At 47.7% G+C, this 21,761-nt stretch overlaps 1 protein-coding gene across 3 annotated transcripts in view; it reads right to left on the minus strand.

Moving 5' to 3' along the window:
• The window catches only part of Prickle2 (prickle planar cell polarity protein 2), a 328,065-nt gene that overhangs the window by 101,719 nt on the left and 204,585 nt on the right, over positions 1-21,761 (minus strand). The window contains exon 1 of one of the 3 annotated variants that reach the window (XM_078038602.1): positions 9,167-9,772. The exons of the other annotated variants lie outside the window; for them this stretch is intronic. The gene's annotated coding sequence lies outside the window, so the exon portion shown is untranslated. Of the gene's footprint in view, positions 1-9,166; positions 9,773-21,761 lie in introns of those variants that run through there. 3 annotated transcript variants of the gene reach the window in all.

Here is a 21,761-nt window from a genome sequence, read left to right on the forward strand (position 1 = left end):
TTTTTTTTTTATTTTGGAGACAGGGTCTTGCAAAGTTGTTGAGGTTGGCCTTGAACCTGCAATCCTCCTGCCTCAGCCTCCTGAGTGCTGGCATTACAGATGTGTGCCACCATGCCCAGCTTCCATCCTATTATGTTTAAATGTTTTTATTATTTTTTTTTTGGAGGGGGGCTACCAGGGATTGAATTCGGGGGCATTTGACAACTAAGCCCCATCCCCAGCCCTATTTTGTATTTTATTTAGAGACAGGGTCTCACTGAGTAGCTTAGGGCCTCACTGAGTTCCTGAGGCTGGCTTTGAACTCATGATCCTTGTGCCTCAGCCTCCCATGCTGCTGGGATGACAGGTGTGCGCCACTGTATCCAGCTATTTTATTCTCTAACATTGTTCATTACCAGAAATTATTTTATTTATTGATGTGTCTTTCCTATGTCCCCACTAGAATGTGAATTTCATAAAATCAAGGATCTTATCTTGTATCTATAAATATCTGATAATTGGCTCTTAAATATTTGAATCTCTGATCCCTGGCTCAAAATCTAGCTTGGCAGTTCTCAACCAGTGGGTTATGAATCCTTCATGGGCATGATTACAGGTATGAGCAACGTGTATATTTTATTTTACTTTTATATTTACTTTTGAAACTATAACCATAAATATATATTACTATAATAATGTAAAAAAATGATGTTGTCGAGGATGTGTACACTCATGCATTGCTGGTGGGACTTCAGATTGGTGAAGCCACTATGGAAAGCCGAATGGAGAGTCCCTCAATTAAACCACTATTTGACCCAGCTATCCCACTCCTCAGTATATACCCAAAGGACTTAAAATCACCATAGTATGGTGATGCAGCCACATCGATATTTACAGCAGCTCAATTCACAATAGCTAGACTATGAAACCAATCTAGGTGCCCTTCACTAGATGAATGAATAAAGAAACTGTGGTATATATATTCAATGGAATATTACTCGGTTTTAAAGAAGAGTAAAGTTATGGCATTTGCCAGTAAATGGTTGGAGTTGAGGAATATCATAGTAAGCAAAATAAGCCAATCCTATAAAACCAAAGGCCATCTAGTATGTGGATGCTAATTCACAATAAGGCAGGGGGGCACTAGGGAAGAATAGCGTTACCTTAGATTAGGTAGAGGGAAGTGATGGGAGGGGAGGGGAGGGGATATGGGTATAGAAAAGATAGTAGAATAAAACAGACATTATTACTGTATGTATATTACTGTATATTATACATATATAACTGTATGTACATGATCAATATAATTCTGCAACATGTACACTCAGAAAAATGAGAAATTATATCCCATCTCTGTGTGATATATCAAAGTGCACAAATGCATTTTACTGTCGTATGTGACTAACTAAAACAAATACATAAATTAAAAAAATGTCGAAAATGTAGAGTGCGATTCAACTATTCAATGACTAGCGTAGGAGCAACACAGAGAAGAAACATGCTTTGTCCTTAGTTAATGAAAGAATGCAAAAGAGTAAGGTTAGAGTAGAAGAGGATCATTGCCGAGAATGTTCCAGAACATCAGTGTGATTTAACTGTTATGTAAACTACAAAATGTCCAATATCGAAAAGTCAGTCTGGCTGGGCTCAGTGGTGCCTGCCTGTAATCCGAGTGGCTCAGAAGACTGAGGCAGGAGGTTCCCAAGTTCGAGGACAGCCTCAGAAACTTACCAAGGCCCTAAACGACTTAGCAAGAGCCTGTCTCAAAATTAAAAGGGCTGGAGATGTGGCTCAGTGGTAAGTGTCCCTGGGTTCGATCCACAGTACCAAGAAAGAAAGAAAAGAAAAGCAAGAATTGGGACAAGAAAAAATAAAAACCCCTGACCTAGCCCAAAGTAAATGCTCAAAAAAAAAAAACAAAAAAAAACTGTTCATCTATTCAGCAAACAGAGGCAGAAGAAACAAGAACCCTTACAGCCTCACATCTGAGACCACAGCCCTCAACCCACTCCTTCTAGAGCAGAAGAAAATCAGTGGTTCTCCCTGGACCTCGGCGGGGGCTAGCAGGAGATCCTGGGCAGAGTATTCTTTTTCTCTGTGAACCTATGGAGGTTTTTCCAGATGAGAAATGAATGATCCTACCACTCTATCAAGCAGTTCTGTTTTTTGGTAGGGGGATTGAACCTAGCCAGGGGCCTAACCACTGAGCCACATCCCCAGCATCCCCCCTCCCCCACCTTTTTTTTTTTTTTAACGTATTTTATTCCCGAGTCCCTGGGATTACAGGCAGGTGCCACCACGCCTGGGTCTAGCACTTCTTAACTTCTGGAGTGCCTTGATGCCTTCAAGAATCCAATGAAAGCTGGAATCCCTCCCCTTAAAAACAAAAACAAAAAAAATGAACATTTGCAGATTCATGGAAACTTCTGAGTTGAATTTCAAGAAGGGTCCCCGGTGCCGGCAGTCGCTTGGCACGCAGGGATCCCCAGCTCCGAGCACCTGGTTCGTAGAAGGGATTCAGAGGGAAAGGCCCTCCCTGGTGCTGAAGGGACCCATGGGGCCTTGGATCTGGCAGATGCTTCGTGCTATTTCTCTCTCTCTCCTCTCTGGCTCTGCAACACTCCTTTAAGAATTCAAAATAGCTCATGATATCATAGCTGCCATTTAGGATGCTGCCTCTCCGCAACTCCGTGGTGCAGGATGGGAACGGATTTTAAAGCAAGGCAAGGGCAGAGCAGGCTGGTGTGTGGGAAGCCAGGCTGGCCAAGCTCAAGGGCGGCGGTGGCAGGTGCCTGATTTTGACCGGCCACGCCCAGGGAAGGTATTGCTCTCTACCTCTCTGCCTCTGAGAAGCCATTCTGGCCAGAACAGAGGCCTCTGCTGTTCACAGGAGCCCAGCGCAGTGACTGGTTCTTTTGGAACCATGGATTGCACCCAGGGGCACTCGACCACTGAGTCCCATCCTCAGCCCTTTATTCTATTTTATTTAGAGACAGGGTCTCGCTGATTTGCTCAGAGCCTCACTAAGTGGCCGAGGCTGGCTTTGAACTTGCGATCCCCCTGCCTCGGCCCCCAGAGCTGCTGGGATGACAGGCGTGCACCACTGCACCTGGCAGCACAGTGAATCTTGGTGCTGCATTTCCCGGGTGCTTCCTCATGAGGCAGGGGCTTCAGGGAGCCCAACCTGCAGCAGAAAGCAGGGGGCTCATGGCTCCCCTCCGAGGCAGGCTCCTTAGACTGACAGGCTCTCCTGGCACCTTCTGAGATGATGAATTCAAATGCAAGTAACGGACTCGGGCGGAGACTTCAATGTCCGGACTCTTGATGGACAGGCAGGCAGGAGGAGGGCTGCGCCTGAGCGCTGTCACTGCTGAGCCAGGGGCAGCCACCCATGTGCACTGGCTCCAAGACCCAAGGCCACTGCTCAGAGGACACCCAGAGAAGGACCTGTCACCTCAGAGGCCCTCCCGCAGGAAGACCAGAGAAGGATCCGGCATCACTGGTAATGACAAGTGGCAGGATTAACACTTCACTAGCCAAAAATTCAAATAAGACATCGAATAAGTCCACAGACCCCCCCACATGTGGGAGAAAGAACAAAGTGCAGAATAAGTAGAACTCAGAATTTCTTTTTGCCACACCTAGGCAGCTGGAAGGTATTCCATACCTATTTACTAAAATGGTCAGGACAGCATGTAGGTTGGAAAGCTCTTGGTGGCTGGGCACGGTGGCACATGTTTGTAATCCCAGTGCTCAGGAGGCTGAGGCAGGAGGATTGCCATTTCAAAACCAGCCTCAGCAAAAGTGAGGTCCTAAGCCACTCAGTGAGACCCTATCTCTAAATAAAATACAAAACAGGGCTGGGGATGGGGCTCAGTGGTACCAAAAAAAAAAAAAGAAAAGAAAAAGAAAACTTGTTTTATGAAGTCGGGTTCACGGGAACTCACTTTCAGGATCCTCATTCACAGGGTTGCCGTGTCCTAATCCACGAGACACACACTCAGCAGCTTGGTGAACCCTGCGTTTCCTACTAAGGCAGAAAAGTGATCTGACCTGTGGTTCACATTTGCAAAACCAAGACTGAAAATGAATGGGAAGCTAATTCCAAATAATCAGAAACTCGGTGGACAAGAATGGCCCTCCTGAGTGAGCGCCCCCAGACAAACGAGCACCTGTGTTCTGCAGAAACATTCCAAAGCCCCCAACTGCTTTGGAATGTTAGAATAAGTTAGAACAATGTAAAAATAATATCATCTTGTCTGGCTGGGATCCCGACTTGGGAGGCTGAGGCAGGAGGATCACAAGTTCAAGGCAGCCTCAGCAAAGTAGCGAGGCCCTAAGCAACTCAGTGAGGCCTCTTCTCACAAAAAAAAAAAAAAAAAAAAATAGAGAGGCTGGGGGTGTGATTCAATGATAAAGCACCTCTGGGTTCAGTCCTTGGAACCGACACAGGCACGTGCTAAGTCCCCATCTCTCACATCTATCGTCTTTTAAGTTGTGAAGCGTTCAGAATCGGATGGCTCTTGATGGACTATTTACCAGCTGTGTGAACTTGGGCAAGTTCTTCAACCTCTCTGGGCTTAGTTATTGTAGAATGGAGATGATAACAGAACCCACCACAAAAGGTGAGGGTGAATTAAGAGAGAGCGGCTCCAACAGGGAGTCCAGCACAGGTCCAGCAGCCATTTAATGTCAGCTATTCACTATTGTCATTATTCTGGCAAGAAGGAAAGAGTCATGGAACAACAAAATGAGTTGCACTCAAATGAGACATGACCACAACCTGGTGTTTCTGAATTTAGTCAAATTGTCTTTCCTGTGGCAAACAGCAGGAGCAGCAGCAGAGAGCTGGGTCAGGATGCAGAATCTGCATTTCAACAACTCCAGGTGCTGGCTCAGAGCTCAGGCGTGTGGACCCTGGACCCGGGCACTCTGTAGGGTGCCTCTGCATGACACAGCCTCACAGAGCTTCCGGAGAGAAGGAGAGACACCCCCACCCACCCACCCGCAGGGTGAGGCAACCAAAGGCCAGATGTTCTGCAGGCAGCTCCGGGTCATTCTCTGGAGGGCCCTGGGCTCTGCACACTTTCACAAGACAAGTGGGTCCCGGTGAGAATCCTGGCCTTTCGGTTCCCGTCAAGAGCAGCCAACAGCCCCTGATAGAGCTCTGTGCTGACAAGGTTGGATTCAGCCCTTTTTTTTAGTAAGAGGGATGGAACTCGGGCACTAGACTACAGAGCCCCCTCCCCAGCCCTATTTTGTATTTATTTAGAGACAGGGTCTCCCTGAGTTGCTTAGCGCCTCACTAAGTTGCTGAGGCTGGCTTTGAACGGGCGATCCTCCTGCCTCAGCCTCCCCAGTCACTGGGAGGACAGGCGTGCGCCATCATGCCCAGCTGGTTTTCTTGATTCTAAATAAAGCTAACAGCATCCCGCTGTAAACGGCTGCAGGAATTAACAAGTTGCGTCAGGCACGCTGCCTGCACCACACGGTAGGTGCCCAGTCCACGGCAGTATTTCTTCTGTCCACCCAAACGCGAACACACACGCGACCTACAGCCACGCGGACACCCCAAACATCCCTTTCCATCCACAGCGGCTACCCTGAAGCCACTCCCGACGTGGTGAGCACAGAGTCATCGCCGTTTCTCCGATGAGTTCTGGAACCTTCACCAACAAGTCTCTCCGAGGACTCATAACTGAGGAATCGAAGCCAAGGAAAGAGCTGGAGAAATGGCAGGGTGCCCAGATGAAACGAAATGCTAAGAATTTTTGTCCCAGTTATTCTTAACCCTGGATGGGGCTGAGTAACATTTATAAAGTTTGATTTTCAAGGAGCCAAGAGGGAGGACGGAGTCGAGGCCCACGGTGCACCACGGTGAGAGCGGCGGAGGTAAATGAACGTTGCTTAGGGCCTCACTTTGGCTGAGGCTGGCTTTGAACTCACGATCCTCCTGCCTCAGCCTCCACCTGTGCTCCACACCCTCCATGCTCAAGGTCCACCCGTGCTCCACACCCTCCGAGATGACCGGCTCTTGTGGCCTCCAGTGCCCAGGACAGCAGGAAGAAGGGAGGGCCACAAATTGCCAGCATTTTATTTTTTCCTTTTGGTACCAGGGATTGAACCCAGGAGACTGAGGCAGGAGGCTCACGTGTTCAAAATGTTCAGAGCCAGCCTCAGCCATTTAGCAAGGCGTAAGCAACCTAGAGAGACCCTGTCTCCAAATAAAATAATAAATAACAGACTGTGGATGTGGCTCGGTGGTTAAGCACCTCTGGGTTCAGTCCCTGATATAACAAACAAAAACCCCCTACTGCCCCCCGTTGCTCACAGGTTGAGACGAAATGGGAAATATGGGGATCAACAGCACTGAAAATGAAGCCCAGCCTCGGTCTTCACAGCAATACTGTGTGTTCAGGGAAATTCACAGATGAGGAAGCCAAGTTCAGAGAGGTCAGGCCACTGTCCCAAGATGACACAATGCTGATCAGGAGGCCACAGAGGTGGGCTAGCATCAGGTCTAAAGCTTGTTCTCCATGTAAAACGGCTCTACTAAGACCAATAACAACCAGCAACTATCAACTCCAATTCTAATTTTCTTAAGAAAGAATTATAAGCCAGAGTCCTCTGGCTCCTTCAGTTCACTCTATCTCCTCCAAAGGCACTTGGCCACTGAGCCCCATCCCCAGCCCTATTCTGTATTTTATTTAGAGACAGAGTCTCACTGAGTTGCTTAGGGCCTCACTTTGGCTGAGGCTGGCTTTGAACTCGCGATCCTCCTGCCTCAGCCTCCAGAGCCGCTGGGATGAGAGGCATGGGCCAGCTCACTAGCACGAAGCAGGAAGATCCCCAAGTCTGGAAAGATCTAGCATGGCAGGGACTCAAGACAGAGCCAGAAAGCAGGGCCACAGGCAGGTGGCCAGGGGAGGCCATTGCTTTCCCTTAGAGCCTACCCTTAAGCTGCAGTTCAGCCACCAACAAGGAACACACGTATCCCACAGCCTCCCTGGGAGGAGGAGAAAACGTTAAGTGTCTGTGCTGAAAAGGAAAAAAAAAAAGAAGCAGCAAGCACAAGCCTCTCGCATGCAGAGTTGGAGCAGAAAAGAAATCCAGAAATGCGACGTTTTTCCAATTTGGACCCCCGCAACTCTGTCCACGTGACTCGTCAGCTGCCTGGCGAGCCGGGAGGCCTACTCCAAGGATGCGGGGCCCAGCTAGCCCTAAATGATTTTCCTGATCCCATCCGGTTCACTTTGCATCCTGCAAAATGCAAGAGGGTAGAAAGTCCCTGGGAGTGGGGACGGTTTGGGCTTTGACGGTGAGGAGCGGGGACATCTTTTCTGCGGGCACCCTCTCTGCAGAAGACTCATGGGGACAGACTGCCTTTCACCACTGTTCCGTTCTCACCAGCTACCCTCCTGAGGAGAACCACGGAAAGGTCACAAGGTTGACCAAGCCCTGGCTCAGTGGCCGGGACTGTGCCAGGTGCTTTTCATGTCACCTCATCCAATCCTGACGTCCTTTCCCTGGCCTATAGGTGTGACTGCCCCGCCCCCCCTTTTGGTACCAGGGATTGAACCCAGGGGTGCTTACCCACTGAGCCCCAGCCCCAGCCCTTTTTATATTTTATTTAGAGACAGAGTCTCACTGAGTCGCTCAGGGCCTCGATTTTTGCTGAGGCTGGCTTTGAACTCGTGATCCTCTTGCCTCAGCCTCCCGAGTTACTGGGATCACTGGCTGGGCTGCTCACCCCATTTTACAGACAGGGCTCAACCCTGGAAAGGGCAGCTCTAGGTCTCTTCAGCTCTTAGAGAGGGAGCCCTGGATAAAGCATCTCCTGCTGTTTAACCACTGAGTCCCCAGACCACCCCTTCTGCTTCCACAAGGCATCCCCCTCCCTCTATGTCCCCTCTTTACCCCACGCTGTAAACACGACACTTCAAACATGCTATTTGGCCATTTCCAGCCGCCCCGTGACTCTGTGCAGGCTTCCATGCCCCGCGGAGCCAAGGGGTTTTCGTTTTCACATTAGAAAAGAAACAGCATTCATGGGGGGGCGGGGGCAGAGCATTCGACAGAGGGGCAAAACCTTCACGGGCACTCGGGGAGGCATTGAAGAGCGAAATTTCCAGAATATGGTAATTCTGTCAAAGTGGCCACGGACTGACTCTGGAGCCTGCGGGGACTGTCGCCCTGACCCATCTGTGACAGCCAGGCCTCCTTCCCCAGGAGCACTAGAGCAGCTGATCTGGCCTCTAGCACAGAGGCCAGGCTGCTTCCTGCAGTGAGTCTCCCTGAGGTGGCTGAAGGCACCCTTTGGGGAGACATGCAGAGGGGCGAGCCTCACCCGGCCGCACAAGGTGCAGGCCCTGCCCAGACAGCAGCCGGGCTGTGTGTTCAGGGCGCCCGGGGCCCTCCAGACGGCAAGCACCACTGGAGAGGTAACCCGAGTCACATCCAGATCTTGACATCTGGCGCGGATCATGCCCGGTGTGATTCAGCCCAGCCTGGATTATTTATAGCTCCTAAAAGTCTCCCTGGACCTCAGCAGAGTCTAAGGTCCTCTAACAAAAAGGAACCGGATTTTAAAAATCTGCATTTCTTCGCAAGAGCTCCCGTGGCAGATGAGCGATGCTGTCACTGGCTTTTGAGAAACCCAGAGCGAGGAGGAGAACCAAGCAAGAATGGTTCCCCCAGGAGCCCAGGGCAGGGAACGGACTGAATCACGCTTCAGCAGGGCTGAAGTTCTGTCACCATTCCTCATGTGACTGTCGGCTTCTTAAAACTAAACCGTGATCATTCGGGAGCCATTTCTTTACCTAGAAGTCAGAGCCACCTCCAGCCCGCGCACCTCTCATGTTCTGACACCCTTTACTGAAATAACCGCCGTCGAGAAAAATGGGACCCGGGACTGTCCTTTTAAACCCTCTCCCCCCTGGATCACCCTTTGTAAGGGAGGTGTCACCCAGACAAATGCTACTTCGGAAGCACCCTGAGCCGGTGACTCACCAGCCTTGCAACTGAAGTTTCTCACAAGCCAAAGGCACAAGGTGTCAGACCCCCCCAGGGCTAGCTGGCCAAGGAAGCATCCCCCTCCATGGCAAAGACCCCAGATCTCTGCCCGGAGACCGTCCCTGGGACACACACTCGCTGCTCATCAGTGAATCAGAGCGGATCTCTTACCCACCTCCAGGGAAGACGAGAGGCTCCAGTCTCCAAGGAAGCTTCCAACCCGACCCGGCGCTCGTCAATTGAGCCAGTTCACTTTCTGCCCGGATCTGGTTTCTAGAAAGGCAGGCAGGACCTCAGCAAGCCAAAGCATCTTCTTCTCCTCCAAAGCCTTTGCCCATCTGAGCCCTTCCCCAGCCGGCAGCGGGCTCAAGCCAGAGCCCTTCTATGTGTGTGCGCTCCCTTGGAGAAAAACACCGTCACCATGTCACCACCGCTGGCTGCAGACCCTGCTGGGGGACCCACCAAGGAGGGGGCAAAGTGTGCCTTCTGCCTTTCCTCCAGGTCCCCTCCGGAGCTCTCTGATGGCCTGAGATCCTCAGATTCCTCTGAACTTCCCCTTCTCCAGGAGGAGCTGATGGGAGTCGCAGACCCTGGCCACGGCTGTCACCCGCAGATCCCCAGCCAGACCCCGGAGACCAGTCAGCTGCTCGCGCAAAGCCCCAGGCACTGAACCAGGAAATGTGCCGTTCAGGCCAAAAGAATAATAATAACTGTCAGCAGAGTGGCTGGCGAGAGCCCTGGAAGTCGCTGTGGCCCAGCCAGCATCCTCCGCATGCTAATGAGGCCGTGATGTCAGCAAGTCAGTCACGGCATCTGGCCGCCCCAGCCCGCGGCTGCCCAGGGCTGAGATTTATTTACATGTAAATTAGCCTCGCCTTCCAAATCAATAATCCCCCTGCCGCCGCCGGGAGGGGGGATGGCTGTGCAGAGGCCCGGCTTTGCAGCCTCCAAAGGAAAAAAATCACATTTTAAAAAGGAGAGGCTTTAAAGACACACGCCTGGTTTTTTTTTTTCCCTTTCTTTTTTTTTTTTTCTCAAAAGCAGTTCTCTGATGTGCCAGGGATCAGAGCTGGGCACAGTTATCAGCCCCAGCGCCTGTTTCAGATTATAAACTGCACCAGCCCGAGAGAGGAATCCGGAGCCCTCTGTCTCTTTAAGAATCAAAGCTGTGTGAGACCTTCCAGTGCTGCACTTTGGTCTTCCGTCTTTTCTCTCTTCTACTTTCGCTTCAGGGTTTGGGGACCTGGCACCACAGCACCTTTGACTTAGGGGTCCCCGCTTTCCTCCCATGCACGTGTGAGTGGGTCACCCTTCTCCAAGCCCCTGGCCCCAATTCCAAACCACTGGGGAGATGAAGACCATCAGCCTGCCCAGGGGCCAGGGGGGACCCTCAGACCCCCAGATGGCACTCATTTGAAAGATCTGACCCATCAGAAAACAGGTTGGGTGGGGAAGGGACTTTTTTCCAAGTTTAAACCAGGATTTTAACACTAAGTTGCTTAGGGCCTGGCTAAGTTGCTGAGGCCGGCCTTGAATCTGTGGTCCTCCTGCCTCAGCCTCCTGAGTCACTGGGATTACAGGCGTGCACCACGGTGTCTGGCCAGCCCTGGGTCTGGATGCTGGCTTTTTTCAGCAGGTAAATGAACCTTGGACAAGTAAATTAACTTGTGACACCTTTCATGACCTTATCTGCCCCATTCCGTCCCCCAAACAGATACTTTAGTAAACACACACCATATGTCACACAGATGGAGAACTGGGTATTTCCCATAGCCTCTGCTTTAGCTGAGCTTACCTACTACACATATAAGAGAAAGCACAAATATCAAATGGCACTATGGCAACAAAGGACACAATGTCACATGCCCAATGATGAATAAAATAAGCAGCTATTTCTGATCATTTTGAATGAAGTGAGAGAAGTTCATTAGGATGGCCATCACTGCTCTCCCCTGAATATTTCCCTGGTCACTTTTATTGCCTATAATTGATGGTTCTACTATTTCTTATTTGTTCTTTTTAGATTATATATATATATATATATAAACAGTAGAGTGTATTTGTTACACATACATGGAGTCTAACTTCCCATTCTTGTGGTTGGACATGATGTGGAGTTTCCCTGGTCGTGTGTTCATATATGAACATGGGAAAATTCTGTCCCATTCAATCCATTGTCTTTCTCATTCCCATTCCCCCTGTCTCCCTTTATTAGCCTTTGTCAATTGCAGTGAACTTCTACCCTCCTCTTATTGTGTGTTAGTATCTGTATATGAGAGAGAACATTTGGTCTTTGGATTTGGGGGATTAGTTTATTTCACTCAGCAGGATAGTCTCCAGTTTCATCCATTTACCAGAAAGTGCTATAAAGTCATTCTTCTTTATGGCTGAGTAATATTCCATGGTGTATATAGACCCCATTTCCTTTATTCATTCATCTGTTGAAGGGCATCTAGGTTGGCTCCATAGCTTAGCTATTGTGAATTGAGCTGCTAGAAACATTGTTGTGGCTGTGTCCCTGTAGTGTGCCGATTTTCAGTTCCTTTTAGTATATGCCAAGGAGTGGCTAACTGGGTCAAATAGTGGTTCCTTTCCAAGTTTTCTGAAGAATCTCCTCACTACTTTCTATCCTGGTTGCACCAATTTGCAGTCCCACCAGCAATGTATACATGTATCATTTCCCCTACATCCTCACCAAGATTCATTGTTACTTGTGTTCTTGATGATTGCCATTCTGGCTGGAGTGAGATGGAATCTCAGTGTAGTTTTGATTGGCATCTCCCTAATGGCTAGAGAAGTTGAACAAAGTATACGAAAAATATCTATGGCTGTTCTCTCAGTGTGGCCAGGTGAGCCCTGCCAGTGCTGGGGAAGCTCTGTGGGCGTGGGGAGGGCAGGGAGGGGCCAGGCGGGGACAGAGGTGTGGTCCAGCCTGCACAGAAGTGCCCCAGTGCCCGGGGACAAAGCAGTCAGCTCAGCTGTCGCCCACACTCCCCGCCTGCAGCACCCACTGGGATGAGCTCTCCCGGGGCAGCTGGGGCTCCTGACACCTCCCATGAACGTCTTTGTCTGATGTGGGGAATTTAAATTATGTCTTTTGTTATATGTAATTGTGTTAATCATGCTTCAGAACGTCTTTCAGAATGCTTCTCTCTGGGACACAGAGGGCCTTTCATGGTGAAAATCATGAGACCTGGAATAACTTTTCACCAGGAGAAATGGGAGATAAGCCCATGAGTGACGCTTTGCCTCAGGTCTCCATGGCACAGAATTCGGAGAGGGTGGGGAAGCAGAGGACGTTCCCAGGCCTCAAGAGCCACCAAAAAGTCATTTCAGAGCTGGGCAAGGGCTGGGGCTCAGCAGTAGCGCACTTGCCTGGCAGGTGTGGGGTGCTGGGTTCTATTCTCAGCACCACATATAAATGAATAAAATAAAGGTCTATCAACAACTAAAAACTATATATATATATATATATATATATATATATATATATATATATATATATATATATATATATAAAAGTCGGGTGCAGTGGCCCACGCCTGTAATCCCAGTGGCTTGAGAGGCCGAGGCAGGAGGATTTCAAGTTCAAAGCCAGCCTCAGCAACTTAGTGAGGCCCTAAGCGACTCAGCAAGACCCTGTCTCTAAATAAAATTTGACAAAGAGCTGGGGATGTGTCTCAGTGGTTAATCGATGGTAAGTTCAATCCATGGTACCAAAAAAAAAAAAAAAAAAGAATAGTGCCCCTCCTCATAGGGCTGTTGGGGGAAATCAAAGGAGATGCACTCAGCTGACGTCAGCTGCTGGTAAAGAAAGGAGGCTTCCAAGGTTAACTTTGGCACCGCTTAGTTGTCTGGGTAAAGTTGAACAGGAAGTGAGTAGAGACCTGGGCACAATCAGCCCGTGTCCCAGGGCATGTCTCCAAGTTCACGCATCCAATGGCGGAAGTGGGCGGGGGGGGGAGAGCCCTTGACCTGCCCTTTGCTATAAGATTCAACAAACCCTGGGAAACCAGGAAAGAAGGCTGTTAAAACAACCAAGAGGCACAAGGGGCCTCTTCCTCTGAAGCTGTAAACCAGGGCGAGACAACTGCAGATGCTCCTTGACGTGGAGGGGTGACATGGAGATAAACCTCTGCAAGTTGAAGGCATCACGGAGAGTGCATTTGACACAGCTCACCTAACCAGCATCGAGGCTTGGCAGCCCAGCACCTGGGAGGGTGTGGGCTTGATCGCAGGGCCGACTGGGAGCTCACTGCTGCTGCCCAGCATTGCAAGAGAGCATCAAACTAGTTATCAGTAATGGGGGGGGGGGGGAAATATCAAAGTGCAAAATTTAAAGTGCACTTTTTACTGGGTGCATATGGCTTTTGTGCCACTGAAAAGTCGAAAAAAATTGTTAAGCCAATCCATTTCCTTTTTTCCCCAGATACCAAGGATTGAACCTAGGGGCACTCAACCACTGAGCCACATCCCCAGTCCTTTTCTGTATTTTATTTAGAGACAGGGTCTCACTGAGTTGCTCAGGCCCTTGCTCAATTGTTGAAGCTGGCCTCTAACTTGAATCTTTCTGCATTAGCCTCCCAAGTTGCGGGGATGACAGGTACCTGCCACCATGCCCAGCAAATCAATCCACTTTTACTCAGGAACCGTCTCTATATTTCTGGGAAGGATGGATGCTTCATCTATGCATTCAGGTATTCATTTACTCATTAAATGGGCTGCTACCATTTGCCAGTCACTATGTGAGGTCTTCAGGACATTACTGTAACCAAGACAGATATGGGCAGGCTTCAAGGATTTTGGCTATGAGATGAGAAGGTAATCAAGCAAGCAATTAGAGTAGAATGTGCTGTGTGCTGGGATGGGTTGTGAGCAGAGCCCTTGACGGTGTACTTGCCACAGGGAGACAGACATGCAGAACCCGTCGTACCCAGGAAACTAGGTTCCTACGCAGTCATACCTGTACAGGTGAACAGCAAAAGCTACAGGTATTGCATTCAAGGGCCATTAACCCCTGAACCATGTCCCTAGCCCTTTTTATGTGTGATTTTTTTTTTTTCTTTGAGACTTGAGACAGGATCTTCCTAAGTTGCTGAGGCTGGCTTTGAACTCTCCATCCTTCTGCCTCCACCTCCCAAGATGCTGGGATGACAGGCACATTCCACCATGTCGGGTGGGACACTTATTTTCATTTTGGAGACCATTTTATTGAGGACTTGTGCAAGCTATGCTGTTAGGTTTTCGACAAGGTGATGAAACTGGAAATTCTGCAGACAAAGTGAATGGGGGACCGAAGCCGTATTGTAACTCGAAAACAGCAAAACTGGGCGTTGGTGAAAGCCAACTTGTGAGGGCTGGGATGGGGAGGGACAGGCAATGCACACACATGGGTACTGTGCTGAGCACTTGTTGGAGATCTGTGAGCACAGACCTGCGCTGGGAGGACGGGCATTCACATAACTGACCCCAACTCCGAGGGTCCACAGGAGGGACAAGGAGAGGCAGGGGAGAGTGATGTGGACATGATAGAGGATCAGGAGTTGTGGCTTGAGCCGGGCACCAGGTTGGCATGAGAAAACAGCTGTCTATGGGGAAGGCCTTGCCAAGTGTGTCACAAAACCCAGAAGCCATAAGAGAGAGCTGAAAGCGCCAAGGTCAGATTTTAGCAGCTAGAGAAAGTGACCCGGGGAAGGAGGGAGGGCGCCAAGATGTGGGGAAAGGGTGAGCACAAACGTGGAATCGAAGGCGGTGCCATGAGACCAGGCGCGCGGGGGCCCATGACTGTAATCCCAGCGGCTCTGGAGGCTGAGGCAGGAGGATCACCAGTTCAAAGGCAGCCTCAACAATTTAGCAAGGCCTCAGTGAGACCCTGTCTCTAAATAAAATACATAAACAGGCTGGGGATGTGACTGATGGGAACATGAAGGTTCTATATTCATCCTTTTTATTCTTGCGGATGTTTAAAATTTCCCAAAGGAAAAAGGGTTTTGTTATTCTTCTTTAACTTGTTACTTATCTGTCTTTTCCAAATTTTTCACAATGGTAATAATGATTTACTTTATTTAATTGATTAATTTATTTGGGTGGTTTTGTTTTGTTTTTGTACCAGGGATTGAACTCAGGGGCACTTACCCACCGAGCCCCATCCCCAGCCCTATTTCATGTTTTATTTAGAGACAGGGTCTCACTGAGTTGCTTAGGGCCTCGCTAAGGGCTTTGAACTCGCCATCCTCCTGCTTCAGCCTCCCCAGCCGCTGTTGATTTCCTTTCCATTATGAGAAGGCATACTTTCTGGCAAGGAATACAGCAAAATATTTAGTCGGTGCCTGGTTTCCAAGCAGCTCATTTTGTGAAGTTCAGTAATACCAGTGGTCACTGAGTGTGTTCCGTAGGTGACAGGTATATGCTAAGTACATATGTAGGTTGATTTATTTACTAATTTTTTTTAAAATAAAAAAAAAAAAGAAAATAGAAAGTCATGTCTGCCTGGGCACAAGACAGATCAACAGCGTCCACAGGACGAGGGTGGGAGTGACAGGCAGGCAGCTCCCCAGGAGCTGGAATATCAGATCATCTTCCCATCCCTGCCAGCACTGGGTAGGGTCTTGTTAGAGGATTAGGAGGAAGGTTAAGAGTCTCTGCTGGTTAGCTGACAGAGAAGGGTGAGTGGTGACAAGAACAGTGACCTCCCAGGGGAGGGGCTTCCTGCAAGGGTATAAGAGGTGATTTCCAATCTCTGTTTCCATATCGGGTAAGAAGGAACGAATTCCTTTTATTTGTTCTTTATAGTTATCCATGACAGCAGAGTGTATTTGACATACGGCACATACACGGAGAATGACTTATTCTCATTAGGATCCCATTCTTGTGGTTGTGCATGATGGGGAGTTTCCCTGGTCGTGTGTTCACATAGGAACACGGGAAAGTTCTGTCCCATTCCCTCCACTGTCTTTCCCATTCCCATCCCCCTCCTTCCCTTCATTCCCCTTTGTCTCATCCAAAGAACTTCTTTTCCCCCTCCCCTCCCCCTAAGCGTCCGCACATCAGAGAGAACATCTGGCCCTTGGTTTTTTGGGATTGGCTTATTTCACTTAGCATGGTAGTCTCCAGATCAGAAGGAATGAATTTTAAGATTTCACTTGGACCTAAGGAAGACATTTGGATACTGAGATGACAAGAATGGTGTAGTCACTCAAAGAAGTGACAGTATTTTGGTTTTGGAGAGCATGAAGAAAAAATTAAAAGCAGCCCGAGTCCTAGCTGGCTTAGATTGCTACCTGCAGGCCTGGCTATGGTGAGATCCTACTGACACGTTTCCACCGCTCATCCAATCAGGTTCACAGAAGTTTATTTTCATCTTAAAAGGTACATAGTGTTGAGTTTTGTGTGCACTTTCAAATAATCTGTTCAAGGGTGGTTCTCTGACATGATTTCAAAATCCAGTAAAGGAAAGGTGGGAAGGAGGCTGACAAAGAACTGTCACATTAGCCAGACAGGACTAGGTTGTGCTGCAGTAACAACCAATCCCAGGTCTTGGCGGTGTAACAAAAGCACTGTTGATTTCTCACTCAAGGCTTTCTCAGCAGTGACTCAGTAATGCACTCAGCTTCCTCCTAGTAGTCACAAGATCCTCCTATGATAGCAACCCCTAATTTCCAAGTTATAGCAACAGAAGAAGAGAGGACTGCGTAGGTTTTGCTGTGACTCAGCTTAGAGATGAAAACATCACTTTGATCCATCAAATCCCTCGTGGGCTAAGGAGGCCAGAAGTGGACACCCAGGAAGAAGAGGAAAAACATCCTGAGGGACTCCCCCGAGGTCTATGACAGCTGCCAATTTTTATTTTTGCTATGTCAAGATATTAAAAATCAAAATGAGGGCTGGGATTATAGCTCAGTGGTAGAGTGCCTGCCTTGCATGTGTGAGGCACTGGCTTCAATCCTCTGCATCTCATAAAATAAATATATAAGCAAAATAAAGATATATATTTAAAAAAAAAGAGTACTGCAGGTAGCATTTTTAAAAAAAAAAATCAAAATGAAACACAATCTACTAAACTTAGAGTGTCTTAAATCAAAGGAACTTGTTTTTATTTTTATTTTTTGGTATTGGGAATTGAACCCAGAGGCACTTAACCCCTGAGCCACATCCCCAGCTCTTTTTCAAATTTCTTATTTGGAGACAGGGCCTCACTGAGTTGCTTAGGGCCTTGCTACATTGCTGAGGCTGGCTTGGAACTCGAGATCCTCCTGCCTCAGCCTCCTGAGCCACTAGGATTACAAGCATGTGCCACCATACCTGGCTTCAAAGGAATGTTTAATATTCAACACCCCCCCCTCAAAAAAAACTCCTGATGATTGTTTTGAATGAAAACCAGAAATCAAAGCTGTATCCATTTCACCCCAGCAGAGAGAAGACAACATTCTCTATTTTTATTATCGTTCAAGCAAAAACAGCCAACCCAACAAACCCAGTAGAAAATAAATACTGGAGATGCATGAAACTTCTGAATCTCAGGTAGAGAAGCAGCAGAGCGGGGGAGCTACCTTTGCAGAAAAGAGATGCTCCAGAGAGATAGGTTCCTGCCTACTTCTCCAATTCAGATTTCAAAGGCAGGGCATTGCATCAAAATAGCCCTACCAAAAGCCGTGAATGTAAATGTGACTCTCTCACCTCCTAGCTAGTCACAAATGTCCTGCAGCTGGGAGGTAATGGCTTCTCCAAGCCTGAGTCTCCCCATCAATGACACGGAGACATCTATCTAGCAAAAGATCAGGGAAGATCAGGAGAACGAAGGGAAGGATATAAAGTTCTTTGTAGATAACGTGGCATACAGTAGGTGCCAAATCAATGTTACTTCCTGCTTGGTTTTCAAAGAAGAGAGCAAGAAGAGATTGGTGCTCCCATAAATGATAAAATCATTTCTGATTTGAAATAAAAGAATGAGTCTCCTGGTACCAAAGGATAAAGAAATCTTTCTTGTCTGTATGTAAAGATTATGAATTATTATGAAGTATGATGAATGCTTCTCTGACCATGGACATTTCTAAATCTTGCAAAAAAAAAAAACAACAAAAAAACCCATCTGGTCTCCTTGGAATCCCAAAAAGAGGCCTGTTCTTGTTTCCTATCATCTTAGGAATCTGCCACCTTTCATACATTTTAATTATTCTTGATCCCAATAATCAAATGCACAAATTTTCAACACAGCCTTTTTATCCCCCTTTAATTACATTAATTAAAATGAGAAATATGGGCACGCTCGACTCTGCCTATCAACATGAAAGGCTGCTGAAGGGTTGGCTTCCCCCACCCTGAAAAGATTAAAAATTACATCAATGATTTAAAAAGGCTCGCCACTGCACATTTCCATGGAAATATTAAACGGGCACGATGTGCTACCAACAGTTTTTCCTTAGATAAAGAAAACCGCACTTATTATGGGAGCTTTGGGCAACGAACGACTCGTTTTCATGAAGCTGCTGAGTAAAATCTGGCTTTCCTCTGGGTACAGAGCTGGGAGCCCCAGCAAGCCCCGCACGGGGAGGGTTCACTTTTCCGGTAATTTCCAGATGTAGGACCACAGGCGCCTACAATGCTTCTCTTGAATGAACACTGGCAAGATGGAAGGTTTCCTAGGGGAAAAAAAAAAGACTGAAAACTCACTTGGAAAGTAGCAAATGGACAGCCAAATTGTGCCCTGGGTCCTGGAAGACCCCGTGTTCCAGATGCACAGACGGACACATTGTTTTTCTCAAGGAATAAGAAGAACCTGGGGATCAGGAGTTCTGCACACTTGGTCGCACTGAGTCCTACTATGATTCCAAGTGCAGCTTTTCTTACCTGCTATCATCCAGAAGGACAGCGATGAGGTTCAAAGAGGAGGAAAGAATGAAACGGAGATCCAGATCTGAGATCGGGTGCTGGGTCTGACTGCAAATCCCACACTCCCCCCTCTAATTCAGAGGTTCTCCACCTCTCAAAACTCAGGTGCACACCAATCCGGAGGTGAAATGTTAGAAGTAATTCCTTATTAAAATCAGAGGAGCTGGGTGTAGTGGCACGCTCTTGTAATCCCAGCAGCTTGGGAGGCTGAGGCAGGAGGATCTCGAGTTCAAAGCCAGCCTCCAGCAACTCGGCGAGACCCTGTCTCTAAATAAAATATAAAATAGGGCTGGGGATGTGGCTCAGTGTTCAAGTGTCCCCAAGTTCAATCCCTGGTAACCTCCCCACCCCTGGGGGAGGTGGGGGGGGAACAGCTGCCTACTTTGTACATAAGAAAGAGGACACCGTGGTCATGCCTGTAATCCCAGCAGTCTGGAGGCTGAGGCAGGAGCATTACAAATTGGAGGCCAGCCTCAGCAACTTAACAAGGGATACGAAACTTGTAACTCTGTTGTGACCCCTGAGTTGAATGCCTAGTACCCAAAACTAAACTGAACTAAAATAAAATTAAGTCAAATCAAAAGAAAGGAAGAAACAGAGCATCCTGCTTCCCTGGAGGGAGGTGTGCACTCCTTCTGGTTCACAGTTCTATATCCTGGGTCAGTGATGGAGATTCAACCTTGGTGAACTATTACTTGATTGATGTTTCTCTAACTAAACTCTGCTGAGGGCAAGCCATCCTAAACACCTGTGCCTAGTGGCCTGACAGCTATTGAACATCTGTTGCATGAGTAACAAGTTTGACACTGACTTTTCCTGCCTAGAAAATTCAAGGGCAGGTTGCCTTCTTGCCTTAAGAGCCTCTCACTTGACGTATTTCTAACATCCGTTTTGAAGTCTTCAGCTGCAAAGTCCAACATCTGGACCTCCTCAAAGGCAGTTTTTCTCTCCCCCTCCCCCACCACGTATAGGTTACAATTTTCTGTTTGCTTGCATGGCTCAAAACTGTTTTTTTTGAAAAAAACAGATATTTTATATAAAATATTGCAGAAGCTGTCAATACTGAATGCCCCCTTCCTTTCTAGAGCTCATTGATTGTTTATTTAGTGACTTAGGTGGATGTATCAAAGGGAACTGCAGCATGCAACCTCTGGAGCATGCAACCTCTGGAGCATGCAACCTCTGGAGCAACTGGGCTGGTCCCCTTTTACCAGCATCACACCCAGCTGTTAGTCTGCACTAATTGCCAGCTGATTGTTCTATTGTTTTTGCTGCTATCCTTTGAAATAAATTGCTCAAAAAATCTGAGCTGATGAAAGCGGGGTTCCTTGGAAAGGGCAGGGTGTGGCCAGCCTTTGAGGCTGCCCCTCCCAAGGTGAAACAATAGCCCTAGCCTAGGAGCTAGTGGGAAAAGAAGCCCAGAGTTTTTCCATCACCCTGATCTGGGTTGGGAGGGAAGAGGGTGGGGGAATGGGTCCTGGCTCAGAACGTCACCGACTCTCTCCAACCAAGACTGAGTGGATTTTCTGGTCTAGATGTTTCCCCACAGACTGCAGAATCTTGGGACAATTGTTCAGAAAGCTTAAATGGTAGTGTGTCAAATATATATTAATTTGATTTTCAGCAAATGATTATTTGCTGAATGATTATAATAATCATTTCAGCAAATGATTGTTTGATTGAAGGATCTAGCACGTTCCTCACGCTGCTATCCTGGAAGCAGATCCCCAAGACCTCTTAAACTACTGTGAATTTTGTTTATGTTGCTTTATATTTTCACCGTGGAGCTAGGATGCCAGTTTTACTCAGCCTGCTATTCCCAGAGCTTAGAAAAATGCCTGGCACACAGTAATCCCTCAATAAAAATAGTGTGAAAGAGAGAGTGGTCCTGAGCCAGGACCTAGCCTCGAAGCTATGCCAAGGCCATAAACTGTTACAGCTGATGATGTATCTATGGTTATGACAGTTATGAATGACCACAGGTCTTTAATTCCACCTAATTCTTTTGCAATTTCCTCTGAAGCTGATCACAGTCCTGGGAGACTGTCCTACCTGTAAAGGGCACCAGGCAGGTGATTGATGGAGATGACGAGAACTACAGCTATGACATGTACCTCTCAATCTGCTCTCCTGGATTCTGCCTTTGTTCCTTGAATCTTCGATGTTCCTTAACTCCTATAAATAGCTTGTTTCAGAGAGTATCTAGATAAGAAAGTCCTGCTAAACTGGAACTAGCCCTGGTATTAAAATTCAGAAGTCTGTGCTTGATCCTGAGCTGTGGGCTCTTGCCACAGTTACTCAACCTCTCTGCTCTTCAGAAGATTTTCTTTTTTTTTTTGGCTAAAAATGTGAGAAACATATTAAGGCAATAGCACAGTGATAATTTAGTATTTTCACAAAGGACTCCGTATCAGGTCTGACACATCAGTAACATTCATTGAAGTATCAGGTATGAGCATTATTATCTGCAAAACAGTGACCACAGACCTTGTCAGTAAGAGTTCAGAGACACCAAGATGGAGGAGATAGGGTCTAAGAAAGAAGCCGATGGAGGACAAGACAAGGAGACGAGTCCTGTCCCTATTTACAATAAAACCCATCACCATGACGACTCCCACCGCTGAGTTCTTATCCCCATGGCAACTCCAACCACAGGTTGGAACTTTAAAATAACCAATGGGGGCAAAGTGGGAAATATTCTAATTAGGTTAACCAATGGGGGATGGGGAATTGGAAAATATTCTAATTAGGTATCATAAGGTAACCAATGGGAACAGCTGGGGTGAGTAAGGTCTTCAGTCTTCAGAGGGAAGAGGGCACCCCACAGCTCAAGATATAAGGCCCAAATTTTGAGGCCTTGATTCATATTCATATTCATATTC

This window comes from Ictidomys tridecemlineatus, chromosome 2 (assembly GCF_052094955.1).
Source record: "Ictidomys tridecemlineatus isolate mIctTri1 chromosome 2, mIctTri1.hap1, whole genome shotgun sequence".
In the NCBI taxonomy this organism is placed as follows: domain Eukaryota; kingdom Metazoa; phylum Chordata; class Mammalia; order Rodentia; family Sciuridae; genus Ictidomys; species Ictidomys tridecemlineatus.